Source organism: Phasianus colchicus, chromosome 2 (genome assembly GCF_987193195.1).
Source record: "Phasianus colchicus chromosome 2, bPhaCol1.hap1.1, whole genome shotgun sequence".
NCBI lineage: Eukaryota > Metazoa > Chordata > Aves > Galliformes > Phasianidae > Phasianus > Phasianus colchicus.
The window spans coordinates 36,470,305-36,480,518 of record NC_143437.1 but is presented as its reverse complement, the minus strand read 5'-3'; the positions used below and the strand labels follow the sequence as shown (position 1 = coordinate 36,480,518).

Below are 10,214 nucleotides of genomic sequence, written 5' to 3'. Positions count from 1 at the left end.
GTTTTCCAAAGCACATTATCTCATGGTACCAGTTCACCCATAGAGGTGTAGTAGGTTAACCTTGGCTGACAGATGCCTACCTAGCTACTCTTACTCCAGGAAGAAAAATAAAATGAGAAGCTCATGGCTTGATGTAAGGACAAGTAGATCCCTAGTGAGTTACACTCACGGACAAAACAGGTTAAACCTGGGGAAAAATGATTTCATTTCTTGATTAATTGAGTTAGAGTTGTGTGGTGAGAAATAAAGAGAAAATACAAACACTTCCCCTCCCCTCCCCCTCATCTCAAAGTCACACCCTCATTTCCAGCTTATCTAACTTATTTCTTGTGTTCCATATAGCACCTAGGGCTGAGGAATAAGAATTGCTTTCTCCATCTTCCTCACTTTTTTCTCCCTCTTCTCCAGCATGGGTCCTCTCTCTGGGCCCTGATAATTCAGGATAAATCTGCTTCAGCACAGGCTGCAATATCTCCACATCAACTTGCTATGGTGCGTTGTCCACCATATGCTGAAGAGTGGATATCTGCTCCGCCAAGATGTCTTCCATGGGCAACAGGGAATCTGCTCTGGCTTCTGGAGCACCTCCTTTCTCTGCTCTCGCAGTGTGTCCTGCAGTACTCATGTCTTGCAGTTGGGCTGAGGCACCAGTTGGAAGTAGGTATGTCTGGCATGGGACCACCCCTTTGCCAACACCTCACCATGTAGAGCTCCTTACAACTGCATTGTCCAGTGGCTTTTCTGTATCTTTGCCTTGCTTGCCACAGAGCTTCGTGGAGTATTGCTTTGATTCTTAAAAAGCATTTGAGATATGATAAACTGATTATAACAAGGAGCAAGTGTCTAGATACTCTCAAGTAACAGCTTGGTCCACAATATCTGGTTTGCAATAAATGCTTAGACAATTTATTGGAATTTTTGTAATTTATTATCAGTTAAAATAAGATCCTCAAGACTAAACTTTGCCAGCCTCAGTAATCTGTAAGTTTTTATGAGTTTAAAATAATTTGTCTTAAATGTTAAGAAATTTATGCTGAGCAACATAATCTGCTCTGATTTTTGCCCAGCTGACTCTCTGACAACTGCAACTTTACTGGGTCACGTTTTATGTCTGATTGATAGCCCTTCTGTAAGTCAGTCTAAGATTAATGATCCAGATCCCTAGTCTTGGTCACCTAATTCCCAAGAAGGACTTTTGAATTATGAAGGTTAAAAAAAGAAAATATTTTTCTTGTCTTGCAATGGCTGAAAGGTCATTCATGAGCACAAGTGGTTTAAATAATTTATTGTGAGTTACTGAGACATAACAGTTACTGATCTATCTTTCACTACAGTGATGTTGTATTTTCTTAACTGTGTTTTTTCTTCTGTGGTAGAATTAAATAGCTTTCATTCTGTAGTAACCAAAAATGTTTAAGTACACTGCAGCTGTGTAATGATGCATCAGACCTTTGTCTTTCATAGTCTGACTAAAGAGAAGTGCCTTTATATGACTACCTGTTAAAAAATAAATGTTCTCTTTGGGAATGGAATGCATCTATCAGATTTGAGTGCATCATTTATTTCTGAAGTAGCCTGTGTCTACTCACTTGATTTGAGACTCCAGTGCCGATCTATTTTTTGGACTTGTGTTGACATTGAGTGTTCAAATCTCATTAAACTTGTCCTTATTTTGTATGCTTCATTGTTTGATACGTACATGTCTATTATGTCTTTTAGTAACTCTGAGAAGTTGCCTAGAAGTTAAAAATTGCTCTCTTGGCTGCTGGAATTTCACAACTTTCATTATGTCTTCAAGACAACTAACAATCTTTTTTTCCTCATTTAACTTAAAATATTTATATATCCTGAAGACATTCTGGATCTTGTTCCCTGAGAGAATATGAAAATTTGATCTCTTGACAAGTGTACCTACCAAAATGTTTTTCCAATTTCTTATTTTTTTTTGAATGCAAGTTCTTCCTTCACTATAACTGTAAATGATTCTGGTTGCAGTGCAAAACAACCAGAACACCTTCTTCCCTTTGCTTTCTTTCCTTGTCCTTTGACAGTGAGCAATGACTATAGACAGGAGTTAAGGTCTCATCATGAGAATAAGGCCATCATGGCAGAACTCCTTTAGTTCAAGGAAAGAGTATAATTAAACAACCATATAATTAAGAAGTAGGTGGAAAACAAAACCACATCAGAAAGAAAAGGAAGCATGGGATTCTACTAGGTGTTTGTTATGCTCCATGTTGAACCAGCCCCCACACTGGCCATATTTTAATGATGCAGCCCATTCCTGCCTGAAGCCATCAACTCCTGTGTGTCCCTCTGAGCAGTCCAGGGGTCCATGGGCTGCCACAAATTCCCACGTTTCAGCTCTGCAGCCCAGCTACTCCCTTAAGCCCCTAGGGTCTTCCTCCTCCTGTGTCTTAGTGTGTCTTGCCCAGGCTGAACTGGACACTCTTGGGGCTGGTCCTTCAGCAGGGCAAGAGGTGGAAGATGAAGATGAGCAAGCAAAGTGAAAGAATATGGGAAATCACAGCACTGAATAGAAGAAATGGGGGAAAAAGGTTTTAAAAACAGAAGTGCTGCTGCTGGCCATTAGGCTGCTATTCACGTTGTACTTCTGCTGGCCATTAATGGGAACCAGAGGAGAACTAAGGTATGTTCGTTTTTGTTATGTTAAGGAATGCATCTTAATTTCTGTGTGCCTTACTGATGTATCTGCTGTTATTATTTTATCCATTTAAAAAAAAAAAAGGGAATAATTATATTGAGCTGACAAAGGAGTCAAAAGGATTAATTACTTGAAATTCAAGTGCTACAAAAATCCAATAATTAAGTTACAAGTAATAAGCCTGGAACTGGAATTCTTATAAGTAGGTTGGTTTTGTGTAAACAACACACTTTTTTTCTGCTAGACTGTGTATGTTGCACACAAACTTTCAAATGTTATATTCAAAGTTCTTGAAATGTTTATCATTTTGGAAATTTATGAACTACTTGCATCCTTGTTCAACATTCTCTGAAACTGTTGTGAAATGTGAATACAAGTGTATTCTCTGGGTCTATTAAACAGTAGAAGAAACCACAGGTCTTGCCTTTTTTCTTTCAAGGCTGCTCCCTTGATTGGCCTTAGTGATGACCGTGACCATCTGCCAATGAAGCTGTTTTGACTTTGCTTGCACAGTGAGAATGACCTGGCTTTATGGATAAGTGTATGGTTTGCATTGATTTACACCCCCCCCCCCCAAAAAAAAAAAAAAATCAGATGAAACAGAGTGTGAGCAGATTGTGCCAGACTGACTTGATCCCTTATTTTGGACAAGATAAGTACTTCTCTTGACAAGGATAACTCTATAGATTTGATCTCTTTGGCACTCAGTAAAGCTTTTGGCATAGTGACACATGGGGAATTGTTCACTAAGCTGAAGAGGATGAGGATTAGCAAAATAATATAAATACAGTAAGGCACAGGCCAAATGGGGGACAATGAGATGCTTTATGCTGACAGCCAGCTGGATGGAAGGATGCTGCTGGTGCACTTCCTCAGGGAACAGCAGCCCTTCACCCTTGGCTGAATAGAGGGACCTGCCAGTGGGGCTCTCAGGGAGATGACACTTGGGGGCACTGCCAGTACTGACTGACTGAGTGCCTGATAATCACATGAGAAGTAACTATGGGGGCATAGTAGAACATACTGTGGGAAATATGGTAAGGTAAAATGGTGTAATGCCTGCAGGAGCTAGATACAGGAATTTCTGCCATGAGCTGGGGGCTATCACCTGGAAACAGGACAAAAATTAAATCCTTTCTGGTGTAATTGGGCCACAGGGTAACTGTTAGCCAGCAACGTGATGAAGCAGTGAAAATGGCAAAGCACACTAGCTTACAGTTCACAGCACTCCTATCCCTTCTGAGCTCTTTATAACTGGCCATATTTAGAAACTCATCTAAAAAAAGATAGTTCCACCTATACTGAAGGAAGATCAATTCAGAATAAAGAGGATATGCAAAAGAAAGATTGAATATGCAGAAGTGCAGAGGGACAATGTAATAAAAAAGGCTAGGAGAGGATTAGTTTAGCTTTGCAAAAGGAAAGGTATGGAGGGGTCATCATAAAAATCTTTAAAACATCTGAGAGTGGTGAGCTAGCTGAAGTCAAGGCTAGTATTGTCAGGAAAGATAAATCGATATAAAGTATTCAGAAATAAATTGAGGAGTAAAATTAGAAGTTCCTAACTGTTATAGAAATGAGCTTCTGATGTCCCAGAGGAGCAAAAAGGAAGCAGGAAAAATTAAAAAACGGTGTTAATCATCTGAACTTCTGAATGAAACTAAGCAACCTGATCTAATGTGATGAAGGATCTAGAGATGAGGAAGTGGTGTTGCCCAAAAAGGTCCTTCCAGGATATCTTTGAGGACTGCTTAACTGAGATAACTGAACTGACTTCCTGCTGAGCTCACTTTGGTCTTAGCTGAAAGCAGAAAACCAGAATGAGGATGACTACACTGTCTCTGTGGTCAGCAGTGGCACGTACAGGGGCATGAAAAGAGCAGGAGGCTGAGGACATGAAATCAGTATTAAAAGAGACCTGGCTGCAAATTCTGTGGTCCTTAATGTATAACAAAAAAGGCATACTGAGCAGCCACTTATACAGTTGTCCACTGTCTTTCCTCACCTTTTCTGCACTGATGTTCTCTGTGTACACTTCCATGGTCAGAATGAGTGGGTCTCGATCTCCCAGGGGTGTCCCATATGCGATCCGATGCTGGGCAGCAAGAGGAGAAAATAAGCAAGACATTGAGAGGTGTGCAACCTCTTATGCCAGATCTGCTTCTTATTCCCATAGGTCCCTCAAGAAAACATAATCCAGAAACATTGCCTATTTTATAACTTATTCTTCTAATTAGTCTTGACCTCTGTGCCTTCTTCAGAATACATTGTGAAAACCCATCTCATGCCCAGGAGCTGTTTGAACCTCTGATCTCTGCTCAGCAAAGTTCTTGTTAAAATCAATGCAGGTTTTTTTTTTTTTTTTTTTCTGCAAAAGGTATTATTTAGAAGTGTCATTGCAGCATTTACTTAGGCTCTCCTGAGCAGTTCCTTGGCTCTTGTGACACTTATTTCTTTACACAAGACGTTATCCAATGAGTGTTTTCTAGGATCGTTGATTTTAATGTGTACATGCTTCCTTTAAAGGCTCATTTTGCATGACTCAAGGTTAAATATATTTATTACAGAATTGAACTAGACAACTGTGCTCTGATTTATGAAGTGTTGATAGATATTTAAAAGCAAGGCAAATTCAAAGGCAAGCTGATCCCAGCTTGCAATGAATCTTAAAACAAAACAACAACCAAAAAAGTTTTGTAAATTCTATTTCATATACGTGCATGATTTTTACCACAACCTCAGACACTAATGAGGTTGTTATAGACACAAACCTGTGTATTTTTGGCCCTGCTCTAATCATACTGTGATTTACCATCTGTGTCTTCCCACCCCCCTCCTTCCTCCAATGAATGATTTCTGTGTTAATACATTATCCACCTGAGATCAGCTTAGTTATATTTTGTATGCTTTCCACTGGCAAGTCTTTAAACAAATGCAATAGCTACTATGAGAGACAAAGGGAAAATAGTGGTCAAATTGTCTAAGAATATTTTCAGTAGAATAATAATTAAAAAATGAAAAAGAAAAACAAAGAAAAAAACACTATTTCCAATATAATCTGCAGGAGCAGAAACTGCAGGAACACCCTGTGAGCTTAGGGTATGTCTGGGTGCAAAGGCCCCAAGGACAGCCACGTTCTGAAGGGCTGTCTGGGTTGGCTCTCTCAGCACTTTGAACCCCACATGATGCTATAGGGTACGGTGTGATTTCTGGTGCTGTTTTCAGATGTAAGGAAAAGGCATAGTAAAGTAAATGCATGCAAATCTGGAGAACAGAGGAATCTTTTCATGACAAAAATTCTAGTTTTATTTTAATTATTATTATTTTACTTGTAGTCCCAGTGGTATATTTAGGACATGATGAATTTTTCATTGAATTCATGGTAAAGCAGTACATTCACTAAGTACCCTAAGTATGACATACCCTTTCACTGGCTCTGATTCTGACCAGTTTTGTGAGGATCTTACAGCTCATGTCCCATGAAAATACCAGCATTGCATGTGACAATGCAGGGCAAGGTGACCCCAAGCTTGTAACAGGGACTGTGATGATCCTCCAGGTCCCTTCCAACCCAAGCCATTCTATGATTCCTGTGGACAATGAGATTAACAGAGTATCTGAACTTTTCCAAGCATCTGTTAGTGTTTCCTTTGTATTTTCTAGTGTGCCACCTCCTAGACTTTGGTGTTACGTGTATCCCAGACCTCAACAGAGAAACATGCCCTTCTCCCTGTGCTGCAGGAATATCATGTTGAACAATGCTGACCCCACACAAGCACTGAAGTCTCTGCTTTCTCTATGTTGAAAGATTTCAAGTTGATTTTATTCATCTTTTATGACAGAAGAAACAGAAGCGCAGGACACCTCAATCTGTGGAAATAATTCAACACAATCTCCAGGATCTTCTAAAATAGGCAAGATTCCCCATATCTTTCTGGTCCAACAAGTTCAAATTACACGTGAGCATCTATTAATGAATTATTTCTCTTACTACAAGCTTGTGACATGCTCAGATTACCTGGAAGGGGAGAGTATTTCAAGGATATATCTTGAAAGTTATCTAGAAATGGATTGGTACCATATTAAGGCATGCTACGGAGCTCTATGGTAAATGCCACATGCACAATTAAGAGAAATATTGAATATGCAACGGGAAATTATTTCTTTTCCACAGACAGGACCACAGTCTTCAAGTAATAGTTGCTCATGTGTTTCAGTCAAAACCAAGAGAAAGGAGAAGACACCGCAGCCTAGTGGAACGGTTCCTCCGTCTTCTCTTTTGCTGTGACCCGTTTTTACTTCACCGGCTGCTCGCGGGGGCCGGGGCCGCCGCTCGCACGCCTCTGCTCCGCGCTGCCCCGAAGCAAACCCCGCTGGGGCGCTGCGGGCACCCAGCACCTCGCCTCCGAGCCGCCGCCCGGCGGCCACAGCGCGCCCGCTGCCCACCCTCGGGGCTCCGGCGGGGCGGCCCCGGGGCACCCGCCCGGGCCGGGCTGGGGGCGGTGGGCGGAGCGGTGCCCCGTGAGGTCAGCGCCGGACGGGCCAATGAGCGGCGCGGCGCGGCGGAGCCAGGGCGCCCCTCGCGTGGCGGCTGCATGGGGAGGGCGGCGGTGGCGGCGCGGGGCGGGCCGGAGGCGGCGGCGGCAGCAGCAGCGGGGTAAGGGGTCCCGGTTCGCCCCCGCCCACCCGGGGGTCGAGGCTAAGGGGCGGTGTCCCGCGCGGCACAGGTGCGGCGGCGCGGGTGGGTGTAGCGTGAGGCGTGGAGCGGAGCGCCGTGCCCTGCCCCGCTGCCCTTCTCTCGGCGGCGCCCGGCGGGGGATGTGCTGGCCGCCGGGGGCGCGCCGCCCGTGGGAAGCGCGCTGCTAACGCCACCTGGGCGCCGTGGGAGCGCTCGAGGAGGAGAGGAGCGAAGCAAAGCGGGCGGTGAGGAGTCGCCGGGAGCGAGGCAGGTAGGATGCGGAACGCTGTTTCGGGAGGGTCTGAGTGCTCTGCTTTGGGCTTTCTTCCTCCTCTACGGGATCGACCGGGCTGGGAGAGCTGCGGGGCCGCCCGCGGTGAAAGTTGCGGTGTCTCCACCTGCTGCCCTCCGCTGTTCTGGGGTTCGGGGTTCTGTTAGGGGTGGTGGATCGGCCCCTTCCCACGGGGCGCTACGCTCCGGGAGCGGCGAGGCGAGACGGCTGCCGCCTGCGCTGCCCCTCTTTGGGCTCGCCTCGCCCGCGGGCGCGTGCGGAGAGAGAGAACCGCAAGAGTACAGTGCAGCCCTCTCGTGCCGTCCTGTCCCGCGGCGGGTGGTTGCACCGCGCTGCCCGGCTCGACGTGCCGCCCGTTGCCCGCCGGGTGCGCCGCTGCCCCGGCTGGGGCTGTCCCCGCGGCTCCTTGCTCTCCGCCTGGCTCCGTGTTCGGGCGAGGGCTTTGCTGCAGCTCCGCTTCCCCCGTGGGCAGGGTGCGAGGGGCAGCGCTGCCGCCGGGTGTTGGGGCAGAGCCCGAGTGCTCGCTTAAAGCCGGAGCCGGCCCTGTTCTGTGTGCTGCGCAGGTGTCGGGTAGAGAAGCCCGACTGCCCTCACGTGCGTGGGGCGATAGAGCTGCTCCTGTGGGTTTCTGTATCGATTCGCAGGCTGCCGGTTGCCTGGGATTACTTCTGGAAAAATGCAAATCCAAGCAAATATCTGTGCTGACCATATATAGAAATAGTCACAGACAGAGGAGCTGTAACTTTGGTATTACTGATACACGTCGAGAAACTTTAAAAGAAAAAAAAAAAGGCGGGCGAAAAAAATCCGGGTCGACTTGTGAGAGAGGTTTTGCTGGAGCGATGCATATTCCCGTACTTACACACCACATTGACTGAAAGGCTCATATTTATTTATTTCCTTTTAATTTATACATACGTACATACTGCAAAGTCAGTGAATGGCCTATTGATTTTCCTTCCTCTGCTGCTGTGTATTTAATTTGACAGTCTGTGGCTTGCTGCCTTGTGTGGGACTGGGGCTGCAGTAGGTAATGCTGCTTTGGCAGAATGGAAGCCTTGTTTGGTGGCTTTAGGCATGGATGCGAGTTGGTGGCTTGTGTGGTAGCAGTTCTCTTTGGCACAGAGAAAGTATTGCAGGGATTGTTAGTGTCGTGTGTCTCAAAAAGTTTTTGTGGCCCTCTTGTTTCTTTTCAGTAGCTCTGTTACTTCCAGAAGCTTTTACACACACAGTATTGTAGAGGAATATGGTGATTACATTTCATAGTTCTGAATCTCACTTGAAGTAATGTGTTCTTACCTTGGTGTCATTCACCTGTTAGCAGGGTAACTTTAGCTTTAGCAAAGAAGAATCACTTGACTTGAAGTGAAGCACCACAGGCTGTTCTTTTAGGCTATTCAGGATGTTGCAATCTTGCTGGATCTTAGCAGCAAAGCAGTGCAATGCTCCAGGGATAATCCAATATGAAATTTGTCTGAATTGCTGCCAGCTCTATCAAAACAGGTTGCATGTTTTCTTCTCTTCTACATCTGTATGCTGCTACCAAACCCTGAAATTGGTTTGTTTCATTCAGAAGCAATAGAACCGAACTTATTGAAGCTGTTGTGAGCTACAAAGCCATGTCATTCTTAAGTAGATGCATTGCAACTTTCTGGAGCAGCTGATTACCTACTTTGTATCATGTATCTGGATACTGTCAAGTACAATCTACTTTAATTTATTTTACTGAAGGAAATTTAAAGTTCATCTTACTGTTGGCAATATATTAATAAATTGTTGGATGCAGGATGTGTTCTAGAGTTGGAGTCTCAGAAGCAGATTTTCATGGTGAAAAAGAAGCTGTGACTGCATGAAAGATTGCAAATTCACTTTGCTCAGTGGTGTCTGAAATTTCACTTCTAAATAGGAGCGCTAAGGATTTTGATGTCTTGGTTACTTTGTAAGCTGGTCTGAAAAACCCACTTATTCCTCTTTTAATTCTAAAGCTATAGTTACTGCTTTTAACACTCCCCTTCTCTTCCTCTCTAAAATCAGTGCTTGCATTTCAGTCTTGGGGCTGCAAATGATTTCAGGACCAAATCCTGAAATGCAAAAGAAAAAAAAAATCTTCTCGGAAAATTTCTATCAAATAAAACAAAATTATGGTTCTTATGTTCATGCCTTCCTCCCTCCCTCATCCCTGCTCCCAGCAGACAGAAAGCTGCATGCCTTCTTGTAGTGTCGACAATTACCATGCTTATGCGATGTTATGTGACTGGAGAAGGAAGGGGAAGAGTGCAAAAGGTGCTTGACGCTGGAAGAAAGTTTAAAGTGATCTGGATGGTGGTAATTAATTTTGTTCATTATGAAATAATGGCTTCTTTGCCTTGAAGAAGAGACTGTACTCCCAACAGACAGTGCTTGAGGATGAGACAAAGTATCTGTGAGGAATGTGAAGGCAAAGAAAGCTCTGCTCTGTGCATGGAGATGCATGCTTGCTGAGTTGAGTATGTAATATGATAGAACAGTTTACTAATATTATTAGTATCTCTTACTGTAGTGACAGTTTCTCATTTAATAAAGACTTATAATTAGGTTTC

The 10,214-nt window shown here is 44.2% G+C and overlaps 1 protein-coding gene across 1 annotated transcript in view; it reads left to right on the top strand.

The window, feature by feature from the left end:
• Positions 1-7,269: 7,269 nt before the first annotated feature.
• Positions 7,270-10,214, top strand: part of CHRM3 (cholinergic receptor muscarinic 3) — a 263,192-nt gene continuing 260,247 nt past the window's right edge. The window contains exon 1 of the mRNA XM_090135382.1: positions 7,270-7,614. The gene's annotated coding sequence lies outside the window, so the exon portion shown is untranslated. The remainder of the gene's footprint in view (positions 7,615-10,214) is intronic.